At 49.5% G+C, this 25,181-nt stretch overlaps 1 protein-coding gene and 1 long non-coding RNA gene across 19 annotated transcripts in view; one reads left to right on the top strand and one right to left on the bottom strand.

Moving 5' to 3' along the window:
* Positions 1 to 13,869, bottom strand: part of CHST3 (carbohydrate sulfotransferase 3) — a 38,611-nt gene extending 24,742 nt beyond the window's left edge. For 15 of the 17 annotated variants that reach the window (XM_006062998.4, XM_006063000.4, XM_006063002.4 and 12 more), the window contains exon 1: positions 13,209 to 13,869. The gene's annotated coding sequence lies outside the window, so the exon portion shown is untranslated. Of the gene's footprint in view, positions 1 to 8,748; positions 8,921 to 13,208 lie in introns of those variants that run through there. The other 2 variants (XM_006063004.4, XM_044942237.2) reach the window with 1 other exon arrangement.
* The window catches only part of LOC102392882, a 43,050-nt gene extending 18,609 nt beyond the window's left edge, over positions 1 to 24,441 (top strand). The window contains exons 4-5 of one of the 2 annotated variants that reach the window (XR_003109071.3): positions 21,476 to 21,721; positions 22,156 to 24,441. This is a non-coding gene — a long non-coding RNA (uncharacterized LOC102392882). Of the gene's footprint in view, positions 1 to 21,475; positions 22,054 to 22,155 lie in introns of those variants that run through there. The other variant, XR_006550845.2, reaches the window with a different exon arrangement.
* The last annotated feature ends 740 nt before the right edge of the window (positions 24,442 to 25,181 follow it).

Genomic DNA, 25,181 nt, shown 5'->3' with positions numbered 1-25,181 from the left:
TTCTAGAGCCAGAATGTACTACAGATAGTCCCGGACTTAAGATGGTTGACTTTTAAGATGGTGTGAAAGTGATACACATTCGGTAGAAACCATAATTGAATTGGGGCTAGGCTGTACAATCAGCGGGGGCTTCCAGTCAGCCACATGGTCAGGAGGGTAAACAACCGATACTCTGAACAACCATTTACACCCACACAACCATTCTGTTTTAAACTTTCGGTAGAGCTCAATAAATTACAAGAGGGGTTCAACGCTTTATTATGAAATAGGCTTTGTGCTCGATGGCGCTGCCCAACTGTAGCACTAGAGCCACACTAATGTCAGCGTTCTGCACACGTTTACGGCAGGCTAAGGCAAGCTATGGTGCGTGGGAGATTAGGTGTATTAAATGCATTTTCAATTTATGATGGATTTATCGGGATGCAACCTCATCATAAATCAAGGAGGATCTGTAATTCAGCTGACTCCCTTTTTTGTCTAATTTGTCTGAACTGGGAGGTTCTAAAGATTTCGGCATGAGAGTTCCCTTGCCCCACACCAGACCCTCAAGTAGATTACTGAACAGATGAGAGGGCCTGCTTTGGGGGCAGACAGCCTCTTTACAACACTGGCCTAAAGCTGAGTTAAACTGTGTGTTTCCCCCATGTTTATAAAACCTTCTGTCCCTCCACTGCTCCCTTTTCTTTATATATATATATGCCTGGAGACACATGTGGACCATAGGTAGTCAGTTACATCTGGGTAGTAGATTGAGGGGTGATTTGTTGCTTTCTTCTCAGTGTTTGTCCATTTTACTTGAATTCTGCATGCTGAACATCTTTCATTATTACAAAAATAAAACATATAAAGCCGAGGGTCCATCTCTGTGTGGAAATACAGAAAAGGAAAGCCACTGCCCAAGGCAGAATAGTGCTGCCCAAAGGGCCACCTCTCCCCCATCCATGCTCTAGGGCTGAGCCCAGACTTCACAGGTGCCCAGAGCCCATTCCCTTAGAAGAAGAGCACTGCCCCCTCCCATGCTTCAAACCTGTCACCCTCTTAGAAAGCCCTTTGGCAGCTCCAGGTTCTCCCGGCAGCCCTTTGGACCCTTGTTGCCGCCATCTCTTTCCTTAATCAGCTGAGAAAGGGAGGTTCCAAGAAGCTAAAAGTGGTCACCCAGTTAGCTAAGCCCAAGGTCACCCAGCAGGAGGTACAAGGCTGTGAAGGGCAAGTCTGCTGAAGGCCATTCTCAGGGACTGGGCTCTCCTAGCGGCACTCATCTCTGCCTTGTGCCATTCTTGGCACTTTAAGATTCATTTTACTGTTTGCTGAACAGCATGGACTGAAGAAGAAAGGATGGGAGGAGCAGGGAGGAAGGGAACGGAGTAGAGGCGGGGAGAGGAAAGTGGGTGGGGAGAGGAGCACAGGGGTCTCTGGTCATACTCAGGATAGGAGTGAAGGATGCACCCTATCTGTGTGCCCCTAGGGGACTTGGAACACTCAGTCTGGCCAAGAGGCAGCCTGGTCTGGTCAGATCCCCATCGCCAGGCCCTGACCCCACAGGCCCCAGCTGCAGGCCCCCGCCCAGCCAGAGCAGAGGGGAGAATGGACAAGGGGCAGCCTGGAGCCTGGAGGAGCCACTCACTGTAGATGGGGACAACCTCGGGCTGGCTCCCTGGGGCTGCCGGGATGAGGGATGTGAGGGCCTCCGGCTATGCTGCGTGGGTGAATCCCAGGTGACCACTGAGGAGTGGGGGCTAGGACGTGGGCAGCCAGCGCAGCTCGTAAGGGACAGCTTATTTTACATTGTTGTGTAGCTGGTTAAGTGTTGTGATGGTTTCAGGTGGACAGCAAAGGGACTCAGCCATACATATACACACATGTATCCACTCTCTCCCAAACTCCTCTCCCATCCGGGTGGCCACATAACACTGAGCAGAGATCCCTGTGCCATACGGTAGCTCCTTGCTGGTTAGCCATCTTATTTGCTTTACAGTGTTGTGTTGGTTTCTGCCATACAACGACTTGAATCAGCCATAAATATACGTATATCCTCTCCCGCCCTGCCACCCCTATAGGTCATCGCAGAGCACCAGGCTGAGCTCCCTGTGGGTTGCCATTTTAAATATAGCAGTGTGTACATGTCGATCCCAAGCTCCCTAACTATCTCTTCCCCCCAAGGCAAACCATAAGTTCTAAAACTGGACAATTTAAAAGCAGCTTATACACAAGAAACTGATAATGCTGGTTGCTTTCGAGGAAAGACCTGGGTGTCTGAGTCAGTCCTGGGAAAGAGGTTTCACCACCATGCATCCCTTTGTACCTTTCCAATTTTATACCGTGGGCCTAGATTAGTTACTTTGATAAAATTTAATAAAACTAAAAATAAAATAAAAGCAGGTGCCAGTTTTCCACCTGTAGAAGGAGAGGCAAAGTTCCTTTGAGGTGAGACTCTCATTTTGGAAGAGTCATCTGAACAGGCTTTTGAATTTAAGCAGAGGCAAAGCCAGAATCCCATCCCAGAAGGAAAACTTGGGGGCGGTGAGAAGCTAAACTACCCCTACAGTCTGCTTTCTCTGTGAGAAAAGTGACAACTCTCCAGAAATTATTTCTTCAGTGACTGGGCCTGAGACTGACAAGATGGGAGGAGCTGGCTTGGGTCCCCTCCCTCCTGTGCGGAGAGGAAGTGCCAGGAGGAGCCGCCCTGCAGACAGTGGAGTCCTGGGGGATTCCCAGACATGCCTGGGGGACGGGGGGCAAGTGGACTTGTGCTCACCACGTGGGCCTCGGGCATTAAAGGGGACAAGGGACCCCTCAAGGCTGCAGACCCCATAGACCTCTGGGAATGTGGCACCTGTCTGCTGCGAGTAAGGCGGGGGTAACATGCTGGGTAATCACTGAGGCCGGGCCTCTGGTGGAGGCCTCTTGTTTCCTGGCCCTTCCCCAAGCAGGCAGTGTCAGGGCCAGGGTGGGGCTGGCACTCAAGCAGAGAAGGAACCTGCTCCCCTCCAAAGCCTGGGGAGAAGCTCTATGGCTTCAAAAGTGCTCCCAGAGAAATAGTGACTCATGGCCCAAGGGAATCAAAGCTTTTCTCACCCCAGAGGTTATTCGTCCTGCAACACAGGGATCTGGTGATGACAGATGAATCAGAAATACTAGTCTGAGAGCAGCCAGCCTGTGTGGCTCAGTGTCAGAGGGCAGGCTAACCCCTCCCTCTTCCCGTTGGTCTCTTAGCAAAAGGGAGACTTAGGAGTCTCAGTCCCTCCCTTTTCCGGCCAAAGGAGTTCCAGTGCACCAGAAAACTCTAAGCCTCAGCGTCCTAACCTGTGAATTGGGAAGAACTGTGCCCCCCTAGCTAGGTCGTGGTGTGGGTGAGAGGGTGCCACTCAGCACAGGGCCGGCCACCAGCCCCTCCTGCTGGCTGGGAGGGCGCGGGGAGTGGCAGCAGCAGCTGCGGCAGCCTGGCATCCTGTACCGTGGACTGGGTTGAGGAAGCTGGCACTCGCCCCTCGCTTGACTCATACTCCTTTTCCAGGTCAGGCCCACCAAAACCAGGACAGACACACACCCGCCACCCCGAGCCCCGGTGCTCCTTCCAGTGGGAAGAGTCTCACCCCAAATGGCCACGTCAGCAGGGTTTGCTCAGCCAAGGAACCTGGGAGCTCTCTGTTACGTCTTAAATATATCTACAACCTCCAACAAGCTCTGGGGAGTGACCCACACTCTTGAGATGGAAATTCTCCTGGAATTTCCTGTCTGCACTGCATCATTCGGCAGACATAGGTTCGGTACACCCCACCTTCTGTGATTCTCCAGTGGCTTTACTTGAGCCTGGAGTGGCTAAGTACATCTGGAATAGGAGAGCCAAGGGTTTGAATTCTGGCTGTGTGACCTTAGACAAGTCACCTAGCCTTCTGGGCCTCAGGGATAGCATCTATAAAATGGGGCTACTTCATGCAATCAGATTGACACAAATAAATCACTTAACCTGAGGACGCCTAGTACATAAAGAGCTCGCAGATTCTCAGCTGTACCTTCCAAGAAGGCGGAGGCTGCTGGCACCTGGCATAGTGCTGGGCACACTTTTACTTTTAAAAAGTGATTCCAGTGGAATAGCAGCACCATTCTTAAGGGAAAAGCAGCTCTAAAACTTCAACCCAGCAGTCTCTTCTCACCCAAGATTCCAGTCGCAGGCTTGGCATGGAGGTCCTTTTGGAAGATCTTTATGCCCATCATCACTTCCAGAAGCTCCTGCCTCATCCAGGTTTATGAGTGGGGCTGGAGTGGGAGGGGTGCAGTGGGAAGATGGGAGACAGAGGTTGGGGAGAACTCAGGGCAGGAAGCTGGGGAGCTGACCTGGCCCTGCTACCTGGGTATGCGGGTCCCCTTGCAGGGCTCTGGGCATGAGAACTGGCAGGTGGGCAGCACACAGCAAAACTCAGTGATGCCAGGTTTTCCCAGAGTGACTCAACAGCTTGTCTCTGGGCTCTGAACGGTGAGCGGTGTGCTGTGGCCCCAGGGCATCATCATCTCCTTGCCTGAATCTTTCCTTCCCTGTTGCCACCCTCTCCCAGCCTAGGGACCCATGGCTCTTCCACCTATGCTCTGCTTCTGGCCATGAGCCCCCGGCCCAGGGGAGGTCCCCATGCTGCCTCTGTCATGTCTCTCTAATCTCTGTGTTGAAGAAAGACCTAAGCGCCAGACAGACCTGCGTTTCATTACTGCCTCTGCTTCTACCTGGCCGACTGACCTTGAACAGGTTACCCTACCTCTCTGAGCCTCAGGTGCCTCATCTATAAAATGGGAGGCAGTGCTAATAATTTTGTTTTATTAGTTGTAGGTTGCTTAGTGAGAAGGTTTGTAAAGTGATTGGCATACAGCGGGTGTTTAGCAAACAGAAAGCTTGACATCCAAAGGCCTCTATGATCTGACCTCAATTTACTTTGCTAGTTGCCTTAAAAAAAAAAAAAGGATAATAGGTCACTCTTCATTTTATTCTCCTATCACCACCATGTTCAGTTCAGTTCAGTTGCTCAGTCGTGTCCGACTCTTTGTGACCCCATGAATCACAGCACGCCAGATGGCATGGCCTGTCCACGCAGATGGCCTCCCTGTCCATCACCAACTCCTGGAGTTCACCGCCATGTAGTAGATACTATTAGTATCTCCATTTTACAGATGAGAAAAGTGAGGCACAGAGAGGCTAAGCAGCTTGGCCATGGGCACACAGCAGTGAGTGGGGACTGAGGTTCCTCATGCAGACAGCCTGGCTCCAGAGCTTGCACGTGTAACCACCTCCTCCCTGCCTCTTCTCTCTCTCTCTCTTCTTCGTCCATCCTACACATTGCAGTTCAGTCCAGCTAGACTCCTCACCCACCTCTGCACTCGATCTGAACCTGCCCATACCTGTGCTTTCTGCCCGGGCTCCCCTCTTTGTGCTGGAAGCCCACCTGCTCCATGAAAACAACCCCAGGTCCTCCCTCATGTGCACCTTTGTGGGCTCATTACCGTTGGACTCCAAGGTGGTTATTCATGCCCAGGTGTCCTGCCCTCTTCTAGCCTGGAGGCACCTTCCGCCCGGCATGGTGTCAGGCATGAGCAGGCACCCAAGGCCAGAGCACCCTGGCCAGACCACCACACGTGTGCTCCCTGGGTGGCGTGGAGGGGAGCCCAGCACTAAGGGCCCTCCTACTTCTGTGAGGACAGCTCAGAGGCTGCAGCTGGAACCACCCCCAGGAGGCAGCCTGCCAGCTGGGTTTCTGTCACTCTGCTCGGGGAAAAGGGCTCACTCATGGGGGCTTCTGCAGCCGAGAGGGTTGGGTTTGAGACCCAGAAGAAGACGAATGGACGTCCGTCCAGTGAGGGCAAAGGACTGAGAACTGCGTGCTGTTAGGGCCCATACTGCACAGTCTGCCTAACTCAAAAGGGTCTCTTGGAGGGTTTCAGGCCCATCCTCGGGACCCCAGCCCAGAGCCCACAGGGTAGTGACCACAAGAAGCCATCTACCCAGGGTCCCACTCTCCCATTCCTTCCTGGTCCCATACAGGGCCTCTGGTCCACATCAGCTGCCCTCTCCCACTCACTATGACTCCCACCACCTCTGCCCAGACTCAGATCCCTCCCTAACAGCAGCATCCTCTCCTGGGAGACTGGGCACCGTCCCATGCCTCCTTCCTCCTGGGGCCCAGTGTCACACCCATCATTTGTGCTCCCCAGTCAGGCATGGGTGCTCAGCGCTTGCCGGGGGCTGCACGGGACGCTGGAGACACGGGAGAACAAGGCAGACTCTGTCCTGCTCACAGAGCTCCCTGCCCGGTGGAGACCACAGAGCATGAAAGCAGCTGGCGCAACAGAGCAAGGCAGAGTGTGAGGATGGGGACGTGCAGGCAGCCACAGAGAGGGCCACTGACCAAGGCTTCTAGGAGACATCTAAGCTGAGGCCTGAGGGTGAAGGGAGCTGGCCATGAGAAAAGAAGGAAGGAGAGCGTGTTGTGAGTAGGGTGTACCCTGGTCGCAGTAACGAGAGGACTGTCCTGCTGAGCCGCTCCGCCCCTCCAGTCGAGGCTCCAGCAGGACGGATGCACCCAGGGTCAGGAGCACTGACTCTGGAGTGAGGCAGCAGGGCTCAGACCCAGCTCTGTGCTCACCAGCAGCGGGGTCCCGGCAACTTCCCTGTCTGTCTGGTTCTGTCTGCCGGGCTGTACAACGGTGATCACATGGTACCTACTGCCAGAGCTTCCAGTGAGGACTCTGAGTGTGGGCCCAGACAGCACTAATTAAGCACAGGGTGTGCAGCCAACTGTTAGCACCAGTTATCTCCTGTGTCCCCAGCCCCAAGGCGCCTGCGCCAGATGCAGAAGGAGGTGGAAAAGTGAAAGGGCAGTGGCATCTGTCAAAGGCAGAAGAGGACGGGTCCTGACCTCTGTGGTCACAGAGGCTTTTATTTCTTTATCCTGTGAGGATAACCTCCCCTTCCTGGTTCTAGGTTTGCAATAATCTTGGGCCTCTTCAGGCCTGTCTGTCCTAACCCTGCAGATTCAGGGCCCCAGCCTCTTTCAGACAGCCCCGCCCACGCACCTCAGAAGTTGTGAAATGCTTTGCTGAAAATTAGTGCAGTCTCAGCCAGGGGGGTGGCCCAGTGTGTTTTCAAAATATTTCCTCTGATAGCGCTATTTTGGCTCAGACATGTTAGCACTTTGCAGAATCCTGCAGATGGCGAGGCAGCTGGAGCGGAGAGGAGGAGGGAAGCACGGAAGGGAGTGGGAGAGGCCCCGGCCCAGTGCTCAGGTAGCTGTAGGGGCCCGCCTGGGCACGGGCGTCACGTGGCATGCTGGGACAGGCACACACAGGATGGGATCGGGCCAGCCTGTAGCGGGGAGCTTTCAACTGTCTAAGCTGTGGAGCCTTCTTATGAACCAGAACTTTCCTAGGAAACCCAATATGTAGAACAGATAAATGGGGGAGAGGCCTGGAACCCCCCTCCATCAGGCCTCTGAGGGGTCCTTGTTGAACTCCGGGGTGCCATGAAACCCAGTGTGAAAACTGATGCTGCTAAAGGAATCATAACCTTCTCTGGGGGAGTCAGTGCCCACATTGTTCTAAAATAAAGATCTTCCTAAGGGAAAGTGAAATGATCTTCCTAATAAGCTCTAATTCAAGCCTAGTACAGAGAATGCCATGCATCCTGAGAACCAGGACTCAGAAAGTGCAAAGTGACTGATCCCATTTGCTGACAAGTTTGTGAGCACCTCTCTGGGAAGTCTTGTGTACTTGGGCCTGAGTGTGTGGGGCAGAGAGTATGTGGTGAGCAATAGTTAGGGCACATTTCTAAACTCCTCACAAATACAAATTCATTTATAGCCTTATTACTTATAACCTATTACCATCCCCCCTTTTCTAGGAAACTAAGGTCCAGAGAGGTTAAGTAACTTGTCCAAGGTCACACAGCTACTAGGCCGTACAGAGGGCACTATCTCATAATTTGTCTTTTGGGATGAATGTATTGCTGTGCTTATCTTTCTCTCTCTCTGTGTATGTGTGAGTGTACTCTGGCCCATAGTGATTTGTGTTAATCTGTGAATATGTGGGAGTGCAGTCTCTTTTCCAACAAGACTGCAAGCCACAGGGCTTACCCCTTAACTTCCCTCTCAGAAGCCTGGCAACCACAGGACAAAGGGCTACGGCGTGGGGGCAGGACCAGTCTAGGGGTGGTGCCCATTCCCCGGATCCCAGGGGGTTCAGTTTGCTGACCCGGTAGGCACAGCCACAACAGTGGGAAGCACCCCCTCCCCCGGCCACTCCCTGTGACTGAAGCGGATCCCTGAACTGGCAGTCCCACCGGGGAGCTACCCCTATCCTAGCAGCCTGGTTCTTCCCTTCTTACCGGACGCTGGGTTTGGAGTGGGTCAGCTGAATCAAAGGAAGGTATTAACGTATCACGAGTTTACTTCCTAACCCCCCAGACAGAGAACTTACAAGAGTGCTTGAGCCTCTTGAAAACACTGTTGTGAACTCACACCACCAGCACCCTAAACAGGGCCTAAGCTGATAGAACTCTGCTCAAAAGCAAAGACCCCTGACCTGCTGGTTAGTCCAGGAAGCCCCACAATGTAAACGGGGTTTTGAGGGTTTCTTCACATGTGGGCCCACCTTGGAGAAAATCAGCTTTGCTCCATCCACTCTAAACTGATGATTAAGATGCAAAGCTTCCTTAGATGCCACAAAATTGGAAAAAGCCCCACCATTCTTCATCATCAAAGTCAAACTCACCACGAGAGACCACCCTGCCTTGCTGAGCAGGGCGGAAGCGGAGAGACTTGCTCAGACGGAGCAGGGCTCTGCCGGAGCCTCGGGCGGTCTCCTGTCCCACAAGCTCCTGTTGTCCCCAGCCACCAGCGTACCAGTGTCCCGCAGCACAAGGACAGGCCGGAGGTGGGGGTGTTCCCTGACTTTTGAGGCTCCCAAAGGCAAGGAGGAGGGGCTGGACAGGGCAGAGGCAGGAAGGAGGGGCCTGTGAGGCAGCCGGTGAGCCAGGTGTAAGCAGGGAGGCCAAGACAGAGCTTCCCAGGCCAGCTGTTTACTTGCGGCATTCAGGAGAGGCTGAGCTGGGGACTAACTGGCTTATTTATTTTTTACACTTTTCCCTTCAAGTCCTTTTCAGAGAGCCTTCTGGAATTCCACTGATAAATTTCCCAGAGCACGAACAACCACGGTCCCTCAGCACACCGCCATCTTTGTGGGGCAGGAGGATAAGGGGAGGCATGGAGGTGGGCAGAGGCATAGAGAAGGAGAGATGGGCTGTAGAGACCTGAAGTTACTGGTGCTCAGGGGCTCCCATGGCCTGCATGCCCCTCCTTCCAAGCTTGCAGAAGCAGGGATGTGCTGGGGTGTGCAGGAGCAACTGCCAGATTTAGGTCGATGAAGACGAAGGCGGAGACCTTCAAGCACAGAACAGACTGTCCAGCCTGCCAGGGGCACAAGCCGTGGAATCTGCAAGCTTGGAGCAGGACAGGCGGCGTAGCTACCGCCTGTTTAAGCATCAGACAAGAAAAGGGGACAAGTATTTCTGTTTAAAGAATGAAAAGGAGAGCTGTTTTCCTTTCCTCCTGCGTGACTTCGTGAAGGGCAGAGGCCCGTCTGAGCATTTCCACACGACTGATACTTGGCTCTCTGCTTTATCACTTTCCAACAGAGGCGCTCACCGCCACTCCCTGGTCTTCACCCATCCTCTGAGAAAGTCCCTAAGTACCGCCGTGTGTCACACACTGGAACGGAGCCAGGGGACAAAGATGAATAACCCCACCCTTTGGATGGGGCAACTTCTCCCCATGCCCAGTCTCCCAGCTTCCATCCTGGACAGTGAGTCCACGCCACAGTGAAGCAGGGAGAGGGCTCCAGTATCTATGCAGCTCAGCACTGTAAAGGCTCTGGCACTCACCCAGGTGGGCTTACTGTGGAAGGTGGGCAAGGCCTGCTGGGCTGTGCTTATCCTCTGCCCCTTGTTTAAGGTTGCCAGCTTTCCCCATACCATGAACATCTGTGTCAGAGGCATTGGGGGTAGAGATGGGGGTGGGCAGAGCTGTGGCGACTCTGGTCCAGCAGGGGTGCCCCCCTCTCAGCCCTGGGGCTAGGCAGATAGAGTACCAACCAGGCAGAGAACACAGCTGTCGCTAAGCGCCTGGAAGGGAGTCCCGGAGGCAGCACAATTCACATTTGCTGTTGTTCAGTTGCTAAGTCATGTCCGACTCTTTGTGACCCCATGAACTGCAGCATGCCAGGCTTCCCTGTCCTTCAGTGTCTCCTGGAGTTTGTTCAGATTCATGTTCAATGAGTTAGTGATGCTATCTAACCACCTCATCCCCTGCAGCCCTCTTCTCCTTTTGCCTTCAATCTTTCCTAGCATTAGGGTCTTTTCAATGAGTTTTTTCTTCGCATCAGTTGGCCAAAGTATTGGAGCTTCAGCATCAGTCCTTCCAATGAATACTTAGGACCGATTTCCTTTAAGATGGATTGGTGTGATCTCCTTGCTGTCCAAGGGACTCTCCACTTGCACTTCCTTCTTAGCTTTGTGACCTTGGGCAGCCACTGCACCCCTCTGAGCCTCATTTCCTCATCTGCAAAGTGGAACGGTAACTGCTGTTCCTCTGTGGGGGTTGTGTGAGAAAGCATAAGCTGGGGACCAGACAGCCATGTGGTTATCACAGCCCTGGCTGTCTCAGCTCTGCCTGTCCATCTCTCCTGAGGACCAGACAGAGCTACACCAGAGTGTAGCTCTCATGGGGGTGTGTGCGGTGGGGGGGAAGGACCTGCCCCTGGATATTCAGGGAGGGCCGATTTTCCTGTGTAATAGGGAAAGACCAGAAGGGGAAAAGAACATAGTAATCCATTTGATGATGTTTACCTGGCAGTTTCTGCCAAACTTGTGACTTGTATGGTCACAGTGGTAGCTTTGTTCCCATTTCTCAGATAAGCAATGAATCATCTTTCACTGGAATTACCCTCATATCTGCCCCACAGTCACTCCCAGGCCCCCACTGTTTCCTGACTCCAGATACATATGGAAGGCTCTAGCAGCATGATGCCACCTATCCTTTGATTTCCATGACCCATGGTATAAGCCAGGTTGGGCAGAGTGCGTATAAAAAGAGGACTGCAGTCAGGGGCCCCAGGACCCAGTGAGTGCTTCAGTGTTGCTTCCTTGTTGCTATGGAGAACCAGTTAGGGACCTTAGAGGCAGCTGGGCGTGGTGGAAGCAGCCTGGGTTCCTGAGTCAGACTGTCCAGTTTCAAATCCTGGCTTTGTTCCCTCACCAGCTGTGTGACCCCCAAAACATTACTTAACTTTTCTAAACCTCAGTTTCCTAATCTGTAAAATGGTGATAAAATGCTATTTATCGGGATGTAAAGTCTTACTGAGGTAATGTAGAGCTCGTGATTCACAGAAGACATAAATAAGGTGGAAAGGTGACACTGGGAAGGGACTGGCTGCAGCGTTCCACCTGAAATTGGGGGTGGCCAAGCCCAGATCACTCCCTCGTCTGGGACCACATTCCTGGGTGCTGCCTACAAACTCTGCTAATTTCAGCATTAAGACCATTTAGATACTTGAAATGCACACCAAACCTAGTGAAAAGGGTTGAGGGTGGGGGTGGGGAACGACACATTTCTTTCTGATTACACGGCCAAGTCGCCACCGCAGCCTTGCATGTTCCCAATTCCATGCCAGTAGGGAATCAGTCCCAAGATTGCTTGCAATCCCAGTTCCGGGAACATGAGATGTTTCCACTCCTCTGGGAAGCTCATGCCAGCTGGTGCAGGGGAACCCACCCAGTACTCGGTACAGGGACTGTGACCACTCCTCCACCTGCTGCCACCACAGAACCAGGCCACTGATGCAAGGCACAGCTCCTGGATCCTTCATGAGAACTCGTCTCCTTCCAGGCCAGTAGGAGCCAGGAAGAAGATCCCACGACACTCCCAGCTTAGCCAGATGCAGACATGGAGCCTTTCTTACTGCCCCTCTTAGGGAAGCAGAGGCCAATGTTGAAACTCAGGTCCCCAAGTGGCAGCCCACAGGGCACAATGGAATGTGCTACTTGGGCTAAACAGATCAAGCAGGGCTCCCTGGAACCACTCAGGGCCCCGTCCTCTGCAGAAAAACCACTTCCAACCCAGTTGAGGCCACCTGGCTTGGCTCATAGAATGTCCCTAACACATATAAATTATGGGTGTCATTGTTCGACAACTATTTATTGAGTACCAGCGACGTGCTTGGCACTGTACTAGATCCAGGACAACCTTTGAAACATCCTGGAGTCCCAGGACACCAGGGTACCCAAAATCAGACACAACTTCGGTTGCAGTGAAAATAAGACTTCAGGACCGCCATGCTTTCTCCACGAACTCAGTCTTAAACATCCCCTACCACGTTTTACACACACACACACGGCTGGAATCTCCTCAGCCCATCCCCTGGAAGTCCCTGTGAGGAAGCACATCCGCTCGGGGGAAGGGTCTGTGCTTCCCTCTCAGGCCCTGTCACTGCCACCACCCAGCTGTCCAGGGCATCACTGCCTGCCAGTCTTCTCTGCTCACAGACCCTAACACTGGCGGGTCTGAGTTTATGAATCACTCCCTCCTTTCTCCCGGCCTCGCCTCCAGAAGGACGGCGCACACCCAGACACATCAACCAGACACTGAGTTTCCACACCAAACTCACTCCTGACGAACCCGGAGAGCCGACTGCAATGTCTGATTTCTCCTCCCCACTCCTCAGCCTCGAGGTGCTGGCAACGACTTTTCAAAGCCAAGGCAGCCCCTCTCCTGGCCAGTCTCGCTTTGGGGACGCCTCACTGTGGGGCAGCAGACAAAGACAGTGGATTTACTTGAGGGCTGGAGGACATGCTTGGTGTAAAAGATCCAAACACTCCCAGAATTGTACAGTCGGGCTGAAGCGGTCGGTGTGGCGTGCATGCGTTGCCTGTGGCTCGATGGGTGATGAGCTGTGCGTATCAGGCAGTTGTGAATCTGGCTGCAGTGGGTCTGGAGGTATGGGTGCCTGCGTGGAACTTGCCCCGAGCCGAGAACTCCCTCTCCCACCTTCGGTTTCTTCCCCTCTTCTTCCAAAGTTTGGCGCGCGCGCGCCCGACCAGGGATGGTCGGGGTGTGCACCATTGGGCCACCACCCCCTACCCCCGGCGGCAGCTCCGGGGATGCGGTCGCCCTACTTACCCCGCCACGGAGCCTCCTCCAGCGGGGGTGGATCCGACTCTCCGAGGCTAGGGTCCGGCGCCGGCAGCATCCGCCCGCAACTTTGCCCTCCTCCCGGCAGGACCAGGCAGAAGCAGCTCTGGGACTCCAGTGCCCTAGTGGCCCCGGCTCTGCGCGCCGCCCCCGGGGGGACAGCGGCGGGGCGGAAAGGAGGCGCGGCCCCTCCGGTTCGCACGCCGGGCGGAAAGCGGCGCCAGGCGGGCGCCGTCCTGCGCAGCGAGCAAGCGGTCCTGCCTGGCTCCCTCCCTGCTCGGCCGGAGTCCGCGAGCGGCCGGCAGCGGCGGCAGATTCCTGAACCGCGTCCAAGGCGCCCGGGGAGCCCTCCTCCTCCTCCTCTTCTTCTTCCTTACCCCACCCAGCTCCCACCCCTGCGCCCCAGCAACTTGGGAAACGTTGGCGAAGTTGGCGCAGCTCTGGCTGCGCGATGGGCCTCTGGGTGGAAGCAAGGGAGGAGAGGGAGGAGCCGAGGGGGTGTGGGCGGCCCTCGCCCCAGCCCCCGGGGAGCTGCGCTCGGCAGGACCCTTCCGTGGGTCTTTGTTCCCAGTGCTGCGCCTCAGCCCGCCTCTCCCCTGGGACTCTCTTAAAGACGCTGGGATCCCTACTCGCTCTCAGACAGGCTGGGAAGAGCTCCCCTCCCGCGTTGGGAGGGGAGGGGGAGGGGGCCTGGAGTTCCTCGTGGCGTCACCCTGCCAGAGCCCCTCAAGCCCTTCCGGCCGCCCATCCTATTGAATCAGAGTCTTTCTAAACCCACGTTCCCTTTTGAATTTATGATTAAAGTGTCTATCCCAAACTTTATTCCCTTTCTTTTCCCCTCTGAATTCAGCCCTGTGCTAACCGAACACTCATCAACCAGGGTCAGATGACTAAAATTGCTTCTGTTGAGAACATTGTTAATGTACTGCCCTTGCTGTTGTGAGTAGCATTGTTAACGTACTGGAACTGCTGTTATTGATGTCGTTAATGTATAAACTTAGGTGGTTTCTCCAGGGCAAGATAAGTTAACAAACCCCTTGAGGCCTGGACCACCTGGCCAGAGGTGGTCGTGACTCTCAGAGACATCCTGACTCTCAGAACTTGAATGTCACAGAAAGTACAGGGAACTATATTCAATATCTTGTAATAACCTATAATGGAAAAGAATCTGAAAAAGAATATGTGTATATATATATACATACATACATATATATGTATAAACACACACATACATATACACATACATGTATAACTGAATCACCTTTATACGGAAACTGATACAACACTGTAAATTGACTACACTTCAACTTAAAGAAGGTATTGTGGCTCAGACGGTAAAGCGTCTACCCGCAACGCGGGAGACCTGGGTTCAATCCCTGGGTCAGGAAGATCCCCTGGAGACGGAAATGGCAACCCACTCCAGTCCTCTTGCCTGGAAAATCCCATGGACGGAGGAGCCTGGTAGGCTACAGTCCATGGGGTCGCAAAGAGTCGGACATGACTGAGCGACTTCACTTCTTCACTTCAACTGAAAGAAAGGTTAAAAAATGTCACAGAAAAGTCCCAAGATGATGATTAATCCCAGCCTCTTGGTTGTTCTGCTTTATAACCACCCCCGCCCCTGCCTCCGGGAAAGACCAAGTGGAATTGATCTGAGGCTTGTCCCCCACCCCCTTGCTGAGTGCCCTGCAGGTAAACCCTGTACTTTCTTTCTCCACAACCTGGCGTAGGTATATTGGCCTTGCTGCTTGTTGAGTGAACATACCTGAGTTTGATTCAGGAGCAGTTTTGACCACCAGGAAGGGACCACCAACTGGAACTGTTTTGTAAAAGGGAAGGAAAATGGCTTGAATTTCTTTGTGTATAGGCTTTTATGCTGTTGTATCAAAGTGAGCCTTTTGGAACTGATTGGGCTTTGAGCCTTTTGGAATTGGTTTGTTGTTTATCTTTGTGTGTGTGTGTGCGTGTTTGTGTTAGAGAAGGTGCACTATTTTAATTGGTGGACATAGCAAACACAATTTCAGTACCTAAAAACAGCCCTTTAGGATGCATCCTGCAAAACTGGACTGGCTTTTAGTTCTGATTCCATGACTAAAGCCAAAATTATTATTATTATTATTGGTAACAGTGTGTGACCATGATATTCTTTAGACTCGAGAGAAAAATGCCTGAGGTTGGGCTCATTTGACAATACGAAACTAATTCTGCCAGCTTGATAAGACATCTTTTCAGAATTCTGACCCTAAGGGAACAAGTTCTAGGAGAAACTTGCTTTTCTCTCCCTGTGCCTTGAAATGTGAATATTCTACCAAGGCTCTCAGGAACTCCTGTCTTATCTAGACATCTCCAGTTCCTGAAACTGACAAGAAAAATGGGGGGTAGGGGGATACCTTTTTAAACTTAACTTATTCCAACTGTTAGTTATAAACTAAACTGTTAGTTATAAACTAGTGAGTTTTATATTGTAACCCCTGATTCACAACTAAGTTAAAATGAAGCTATGAGATCTCTAGTTGTGTCTGTCTATATGTCTGTGTGTACCTTATACATACGATGTATCTCTATTTACAGACCTTATTAACAAGATTAATGAGCTCTATTTAATTGGCTTAAAAGGAATTAAGCATTACATAAATTCTCAGAAATATAAAAGAAACCAAAGAAATTTCAGGTTTATGTGAGCTGGGAAATATTCAGTATTAAATTAACTTTGGCATTTAGGTCCATTTTTGCTGGTTTAATCAGACATGTCCTTGGAGCCATCGACATAAATTTTTTATAGTATCTAGGCTTACTGGAAGTCAAATAAGATCTGCTGCAAAATTTGTCAGCAAGAAAAATAACTTGGTATGATGAAATTTTTTAAAAGTAAATTAAATGTAAATGAGATGAGTTTTTTTAAGGAGAACTCTTTAGGAATAGTTATGTTTTATGGCTGTCTACTTAAAAACAGTTTCTTCAGATATTTGGTACCTTGAAACTTTAGAATTTCGTTAAGTTAAACAATATATTTATTGACTAATGTACAAGTTTGCCAGTCTACAGAGTGTTAATGTAAAAGACAATTCATAATTGCTTATTTCTTAGTTTTCACTAGAAATTAAGTTTTTTAAGAGTTGAGAATTCTAATATACGAAATAAAAACTAAAATTTAATAAGGAAAACATCTTTGTATGCAAGGAAAAGAAGGTATAAGAAATGAAAAGGCATTTTTTTAAGAGAAAGAAGGAAATTTAGTCCTAAAGCTGGTTATTTCTAAATGGGAAAGAAAATAAGGGACAGATTAATATGGGTATAGAAAGTTGTGGAAGCTTTGCAAGAGGGAAAAGTTCTTAAGAAATTCTATGTGTAGTCAAGACTAAGATTAGAATTAGTTTAATTGAGTCAATGAATTTTAATATTAAAGGTAGGATGGTGCAAAACCTCAGTTAGGTTTTTCTGTTAAGAGAACACTTTTTTTTTTTTGACTGTTGAGCTGCTGTTGATAACAGATTGTAAGTTTCTTTCCAAGCTTTTAAGTTATTAATTTTTTTTATCTGCTTTTGAAATCTTTTATTGTCACTTTGGTTAAATGATTAAGTATTATTTCAGTGACCTGTAATCCTATTTAACCAAGGGTGGTACCTCCTGAGCATGGGGCAGCGCCCCCTGGAGTCCAAGGCTAGCGTAGTAATGGGCTTGGAGTTGGAACACAAACAAAAAAGCAAAAACCTCAGTCTGCACTTGGCATCTGTCATTCTCAATATGTGTAGATGAGAAGCCCAAAGAGGACTGAGAATGACCCAGGCCTTCCCGGGAACAGGTCCTCACCGGTGCAAGAAGTCAGAGGTTCCTGTTCATTACCTGGGTCCAGACCATCCAAAGTCTCAACCAAGTGGCAGCTGGAGGGGTCCTGGGCAGTGTTCCAGGCTATGAGATGAGACCTTGGTATCTCTTATAGCAGAAAAACCCAACTGGGTGCTTCCCTTATGTTATTAACCTGTGTGCGTGCTCAGTCGTATCTGACTCTTTGTGACTCTATGGACTGTAGGCTGCCAGGCTCCTCTGCTCTTTCCTCCTCCAGGGGCTCTTCCCCACCCAGGGATCGAAACTGCGTCTCCTGCATCGGCAGGTGGATTCTTTACCACTGAGTCACCTGGGAAGCCCTGTGTTACTAACAGTGACCTTCGAGAGGGGATCAGACCCCAGCTCACTTCCTGGTTTAGCTCCTGGAACCCCTCCCTCTGCAGCTCCCTCTGTTGCTCTCACCTCACATCACAGAGGCTGGGCCTCTGCCCCTGAGTCAGTCTGCAGGCTCTCCAGCTTGTTTCAGAGTAGGTATCATGGCATATAGGTTTCTCCAGACCCTATCTCTTTTCTCAGAGGTGAGAGTCTCCATTTCAACCCTACAAATCTGTCAAAAAGCTATGTTTAACTGCATCTGCTGTTCTTATAAAGGGAGGCCTTCCTGTGGGACCTGCAGAGTCTGGAATTTTATTGCCAGAACTTTGTGATGCCCCCAGTGAATACAAAGGTGGAAAGGTAGACTGTGTTACTACCAGATTATAGATAATGAAATTCTTTGCTACCGATGTTGGTCAGGGGTGAAGAGGGTGCGCCCGAGTGGTCACTGAGCAATTGCTGTTGAGCACATACTGGATATGGGGCCCAGAGAGGTGAACAAGCCTAGGCTTGCCTTCTGATTAGAGGAGACAGACCTACATCTAAACAAGCACTAGTCAGTCCATGTGCTGTGTGAGGTGAGGCTGGGGGTGGGGACAGAGGTCTCCAGAACAAGAGCACAGGCTCGCACAGCTCCAGGGGGATCAGGCTCGACGTGGAACATGATGTGACTTGGCCCCTGGGACTCTGCAGTGTGACGGCCTTATTCCTGGAGCTGAAGACTGCAGACCTGGGCTTAAGAGATGAGTTGAAGTTCTGCAGGTGGGAAAGAAGGTAGCGATGAGCTAGGGCTTCCTAGGTAAAGGGACCAGCAATTGAAAGAAACATAGGTGTGAACGAGTATTCACTCCTCAAGCGCGCCAGCCACCACTTGGGCCTTCAGTGAGGGTGTCTTGGGTGCAAAAGGCAGAGGTAAAGAATGAGGGTCTGATCCAGGACACTGAGAATTTTCATCCTAAAATAGTTTCCAGGCTTAATGTCTCCCCACAGTTGCTCTGCTAAGAGAGTTAGTCTCTCTCTCTCTTTTTAATGATGTTTGAAAAATTGAAAGAACTTTCCAGGCCAGAGGCAGAATTGCAGGGTAGTTAAGATTGTGGAAGCCTGAGCACCATTTTAACCAAGTAATCCGATGGATGAAATGAAAATTCACACTTAAAAAACAAGTGAAATAAAAAATTCTAAAAATTCACACTTTAAAAGACAAGAAAAATTTAAACACAGTTTTCTCTGCTCTTTCACTTCCTCTCTTCCCTCTAGCACACTTTGTACATCTGCATTGCATGTTAACTAGACCTTGACAGTGGCAGAAATACCTGCTTAACCAGAAAGATCCATTTTTCTCCTTGTGACACTAGTCACGTAACTCCTTAACAGGCATCTTTCTTTTCTCAATCCTGTAAAGGGTCACGGTGATCCACCACTCGCTTTGTATGTGCAGATATCTTTGGTGAACTTGTTATTAAAATGTCAATATATCATTTCCTTTAAAGACGTTGAGTGGTACAGAACAGACTGGTCAGATGACCTGGGGAGATACCAGCCACATCTAAGGGAAGTTCTTAGCTAAAATACTTATTTCTGACCTTATTAATATTACTAGCTGTATTACTTGTATTCTGCCTATTTTACAAGATTCTTTTACAAGATTATTGTTTCTTGCGTTTCCAAATGTGTGACTGAGCCTCTGATAAAGATAATGGTGACTAGGCAATTTGAAACAGTTGACCAAATATATAGGAGAAGGCAATGGCACCCCACTCCAGTACTCTTGCCTGGAAAATCCCATGGACAGAGGAGCCTGATGGGCTGCAGTCTGTGGGGTCACTGAGAGTCGGACACGACTGAGCGACTTCACTTTGACTTTTCACTGTCATGCATTGGAGAAGGAAATGGCAACCCACTCCAGTGTTCTTGCCTGGAGAATCCCAGGGATGGGGAAGCCTGGTGGGTTGCCATCTATGGGGTCGCACAGAGTCGGACATGACTAAAGCGACTTAGCAGCAGCAGCAGCAGCAGCAGCATAGTCCTGTAAGATCATGATGGTAATAGTGTTAACTCTAGATATGGGAGGAAGCAATAAAAGGGAACTGTTTCCTGAACCACAGCAGATTAGTAAGAAAGGCAGTCCAGAGGCTTTTGGTTGCTCTTAACAGGGTAATAGCACAGTGAGTGGCTTATCAATGAAATCTTCATCTGACTTGAGAATGAGCATCCCTAAGGCTATGGGACACATTGGTCATGAAATGCCTCCCAAACTTTGGTCAAAATTAAGACTGAAAGAGAAGAGATTAAGAATGTTATAAAAAATGTTACCCACCCCCCAGTTCTACAGGAATCAAGCTGTTATTGACTGCAGTTGCTGACCTACAGTACGTTTTGAAATGGGTTCAGGGATCCGGATAAGGCACTTTGTGCCTCTAGGGAAACTGATAGAACTGGTCCTCAGATAGCTGGATATGTTCAGGAAAAATTTTATAAACTCAGATTCTTGCATCTTCCCATACTTGGAAAAGCACTAAAGCCATGAACTAAGATCTCTGTTCCTCTGAATAATAGTAACCTTTTCCCACAAGGTGGGCTTGGTTGCTGTGTACCCCCTTGCCAAACTCACATATATACTGGCCTCCCCAGAGAGTCCCAAAGAGTTCCAAACAGTTCTCAGAGCTCTTAGAAAGACTGTCTCCCAGATTATAATTCTCAGGTTGGCTCACATAAAATGTTCCATTTCTTTCTTAGATTGACTGCTGATTAATTTTTTCATCAACATTGACACAAGCTGAGGTCACTAATAATGGGACCCACCGACATCATGTGTCTCCTGATATGATGGACGGGAGGGAAGAACACAGGTGTACAGTATTCCTGCCCCCAGAACCACACACATCACTCGAGTCTCATCGTGAGGAACCAGCAAACAAATCCAGACTGAGAGACATTTGCAAAAAACAATTAGCCTGCAATATTTAAAATGTCAGTGACATGAAAGATAAAGGAAAAGGCTGAGAAACCATTCCAGGTTGGCTTCTAAGCCAGCAGGCAGGCTTCTAAGGTGGTCTCCAATTATAACCCCCTCTTTTGTGTCTTATGTATCATCACCTCGCCTTGAATGTGCCTGGGTCTGGTGACTTGCTTCTTTTTTTCTTGAAATATAGTTGACTTACAATATTGTGGTCGTTTCAGGTATACAGCAAAGTGATTCAGTTTTTTTTTTTTTCCCCAGATTCTTTTCCATTATAGGTTGTTATAAGACACTGAATATAGTTCCCTGAACTATACAGTAAATCCTTGCTGTTTATCTATTTTATGTATAGTGGGGTGAATCTGTTAATCCCTAAGTTATCCATCCCTGCCACCTCCCCATCTTTCCCCTTTGGTAACCATAAATTTGTTTTCTGTGCCTGTGAGTTTGTTTCTGCTTGTCAATAATTTCATTTTTTAGATATATTTTTTTTAGATTCCACATGTAAATGATATAATATTTGTCTTTCTGACTTCACTTAGTGTGGTATTCTCTAGGTTCATCCATGTTACGGCAAATGGCAATATTTCATTCTTTTCATGGCTAATATTACATTGTATGAATACATCATGTCTTTTTATCCGTTCACCTGTTTTATTTTTTTTAATTTTATTTATTTATTTTTGGCTGTGCTGGGTCTTTGTTGCTGAATGCAGGCTTTCTCTAGTTGGCACAGGCTGGAGCTACCCTCGAGTATGCAGGCTTCTCATTGCAGTGGCTTTTCTTGTTGTAGAGCATGGGCTCCAGGGTGCACGGGTTTCAGTAGTTGGGGCTCAGTAGTTGTGGCACACAGGCTTAGTTGCCCCATGGCCTGGGGAATCTTCCCAGACCAGGGATGGAACCCATGTCCCCTGCATTGGCAGGTGGATTCTTAGCCGCTGAACCACCTGGGAAGTCCTATCCATTCACCTGTTGATGGACACTTAGGTTGCTTACATGCTGATGACTTGCTTCTAATGAACAGAGTACAGCAAAGGTGATGGAATATCATGTCTGAGAATCCAGAAGAATGTGTTTAGATTACAAAAGACTGTAACTTCTGTCTTGCTAGCATTCTTTCTCTCATTCTTCTCAGCTTCCTTGGTTTGATGAAGCAAATCGCCAAATTGTGAGATTGCCCAGTGGAGAGGCCAGTGTTTTAAGAAACTGAGGCCCTCAGGCCAGTAGACTGAATCCTGCCAGCAATCCCTGAGTGAGCCTGGAAGCAGATCCTGTCCCAGTTGTATCTTAGGATCACTGCAGCCTTGGATAACACCTCAGCTGAAGCCTTGAGCCAAATAGCCCAGTGAGGCCACATCCAGATTCTTGACCGACAGAAACGGTGAGATGTTAAGTTTTGGGGTGACTTGTTATGCACCTACTTACAGTAATACAGCTACTAAATGTAATATCTAATCTTGAACTGGATTCTGGAACTGAAAAAAAAATCAACATGAAAGACATTATTTTGATCATTGACCCAATATGAATAGGGACTGAATGAATAATAATATTGTGTCAATATTTGATAACTGTACTGTTTTGTAAAATGATATTTGATTCATTAGAGATACACACAGAAATATTCAAGGTCATTCTACCACTTCCTCTCAAAGGTTCAGGAATAATAATAAAAATGTGCATTGTATGTAATGATATATAGCATATATATTATATATAGAGAGTTTCATTTATTTATTAATTTATCTGTTGTGTAACAAACCACCTCAAAACTTAATGACTTAAAACAACAGAAACATTCTCCCCATCTTGTAGGAAACCGGGCTCTCGCTCCACCTGGCATCGGTCGAGGCCGCTCACTCTGCTGTGTTCAGCTGACAGGTGAGCTGCGCTGGGCTGGAAAGTCCAAGAGGCTTCACTCCTACGTGTGGCGCTTTAGTGCTCCTCGGTGTGGCCTTTCTCTCCCCACGTGGCTGGCCTGGCTTCCTCCCAGCCTGGTGCTTTCAGAGTAGTCAGGCCTCTTACGTAGCAGCTGCGGTCCAAGACAGAGGAAGTGTAAGCTTCCCAGCCTCTTAAGGGAGCCCAGCCACATGCTGCCAAGGAATTGCCGAGCCACTCTTGGGATCTGAGACATCTCCTCTTCTCTGGGCCAGGGAGAGGTGATTGGCAGTGACTCAGGGGAGAACCCTGTGGACAAAGGAGGAGAGGAAGGGGAAGGATAAGAAGAGGCTTCCCCCCACTGGAGTTAAAGGGCCCGAGGCCCATGCGCCTAGAGTAAGTTTTTCCCTCTCCCCGCTCAGCTCCCTGGGCCCCCATCATTTTATCTTAAGAGCTCATTTAAAGATGTCAAGGAGTGAAGAAGGAGGAAGAAAAATGGCACTTATTGGGCAAAAAGTGCCAGGAGCTGTACCTAGTTATTTTATTGAATCCTCACAGCAATCCTACAAAGAAACCGACATTATCCCCTTTGCAAAGAAGAGATACAAGAGGTCTCAGCAGGGGAGGTGACTAGAACCAACTCATACTGCAAAGGTATTCGATCAAAGGATGTATTTGCTTCTTTACTTAGCAAACGTCTTTTGGTCCAGGATTGTGCCGGGCTTGGAACACTAGGATGAATGTTGTTTTTGTCAGCTGTTGCTGCAGTAATGCTGCAAAACAAACATCCTCCAAATCCCAACGAGAGGTATTTATCTTTCTCTTTCCTAGGTGCACTGGGGTAGGGGGAGTCAGCAGGGGTTTCTGTTTCAGACCACAGGTTGGCTGGGCTTGGTCTGCTCTTCATATCCCCATATTCCACATGGACCAGTGGCCAGCCTGGAGCATGTTTTTCTCAAGGGAGATCACAGGAACACAGGTGACAAAACAAACCGCCTGAGCACATTTAAAGCTTCTGCCAACATCACTAGCCAGAACAAATCCCATGCCCAACCCCAGAGTATAAAGGTAGAGAAGTCTGTTTATCCACCATGAAGCCATGGTGATGGCATAGAGAGTGAATTCTGTGATGAGGGGAATGCATTGAGAGCAGGGATCCAGTCTGCTGCAGGTGACAAGACACAGGCCTTGCCCTCAGGAGGCTTAACAGTCTAGTGGTGTAGGTGCTCATAAAAACACAATTACACTGCAGTGAGGGACGTGCAATGAGGAGCGGTGTGTGTGTGCATGTGTGTGTGTGCATGCAGGCGCAGTCTGGGACCATGGAGATGGTGGGTTCCTGCAGCCAGCTAGACATCTGGGAAGACTTTCTGGAGAAGGAGATGCTCAAGATAAATTCTAAAGGATAAGATAAAATAGGAGCTCTTGGTTGAACTGGAGAGAAGTGACAGGGAAGCGAGGAAAGGCATTGCAGGCAGTCACGACTGTGGGCACAAAGGCACGGAGACTCAGGAGCAGAACGGTGTGTGTAAGAAAACCAAGGAGCTGCTCGATGGAGGCAGGAGCCCAGCCGTGGGGGGCCTTTGTCAAGTGCTTGATGGCATCTTCCCTTCACCCCCAGAGCACTCCCCACCTTTCTCCGCTGAATTCCCTGCCCTGGGTCACTGGCCTGTACGGACTGCATCCAGAACCTCTCTCGTTCTGGGAAGACGGCAGAATGCGGTGGTAGCCTCTCCCCAAGTGCTCCCTGTTACCGACTGAACCCTGTCCCCCTGAAATCCACATGTTGAAGCTCTCACCCCCAAAGCGGCTGTACTTGGAGATAGGGCCTTAAAGTATATAATTAAGGTTCAATAAGTTCATAAGGGGCCTAATCCAGCAGGAGTGGTGTCTTTGGAAGAGGAGAAGACACGCGAGATCACTCTCCGTCTCTCCATGTGCTCACAGAGGAGAGACCATGTGAAGACAGAGAGAAGGTGGCTGTCTATAAGCCAGGAGTAAAGGTCTCACAGAAACCAACCCTGACAGCACCTGAATCTTGTACTTCTAGCCTCCAAAACTGTGGGAAATACATTTCTGTTGGTTGAACCACCCAGCCTGTGGTATTTTGTTATGACAGACCTAACAGACTCATATGCCACCCTTCCTGTCCCCCACCTGCAGAAAAGCAACTAGAATAAAGAAATCAGAAGAGTCACAGACAACTTCTACAGCAAAGCTAGGTGACATAACCCATAAGCTCAAAATACTGATTGGGTGGGACAAGCCACTGTTACTAGGCTCGCGTGATACTGGTTTCTGTGAAGCCGAAAGCAGAAGGAAGACGCCTGGGCTTCTGATGCTCCTGAGAACAGTTGAATTCTCACATCACCAACTTGTACTCAATCGCAGGCCCATTCAAAAGCAGCTGAAACTAGAAAATGCTTCTCATATGCAATACTTCCAGTTGGCATATGAGTGCCAGGGGACTGCTGTGCAGTGATGTCTGATGATGCTGAGAACCATCTGGGTCCCATAAACTCATTTTTGCTTCCCCTATACACTCTTAAAACTAATAGGCTGAAGCCCTCTTTAATGACAAAGTCCCACACCGGGACTTGGAGAGTAGAATCCAAACTAATCAGGACAGGAATACTAGGGACAAAGAAAGGAAAACTCCAGACAAAAATGGGGTTGGAGGATGGAGGATCAGGGGACCTCAAGAAGTACAAACGTGTGTGTGTGTGTGCATGCATATGTGTTATATAATATACACACATTTATGTATGTAATTACTGAGGCAGATTTTATTTTCCAAAGATGACTGCGAAAATCATCTCATCCCACATGCCCTTCTTACAATGTGGCCTTGACTTTTGTCCCTTTAAATGGTGGGACCTGTGTACCTAACTGGAACTTTGTGACTGACTTGACCAATAGAGATAGAGGCCGTGTGGCTTCCAAGACTGCTCAAATGCCATGCA

The sequence above is a fragment of the Bubalus bubalis genome, chromosome 4 (assembly GCF_019923935.1).
Source record: "Bubalus bubalis isolate 160015118507 breed Murrah chromosome 4, NDDB_SH_1, whole genome shotgun sequence".
NCBI lineage: Eukaryota > Metazoa > Chordata > Mammalia > Artiodactyla > Bovidae > Bubalus > Bubalus bubalis.
Note: the sequence above shows the minus strand (reverse complement) of the source record. Positions and strands in the feature narration are given on the sequence as shown.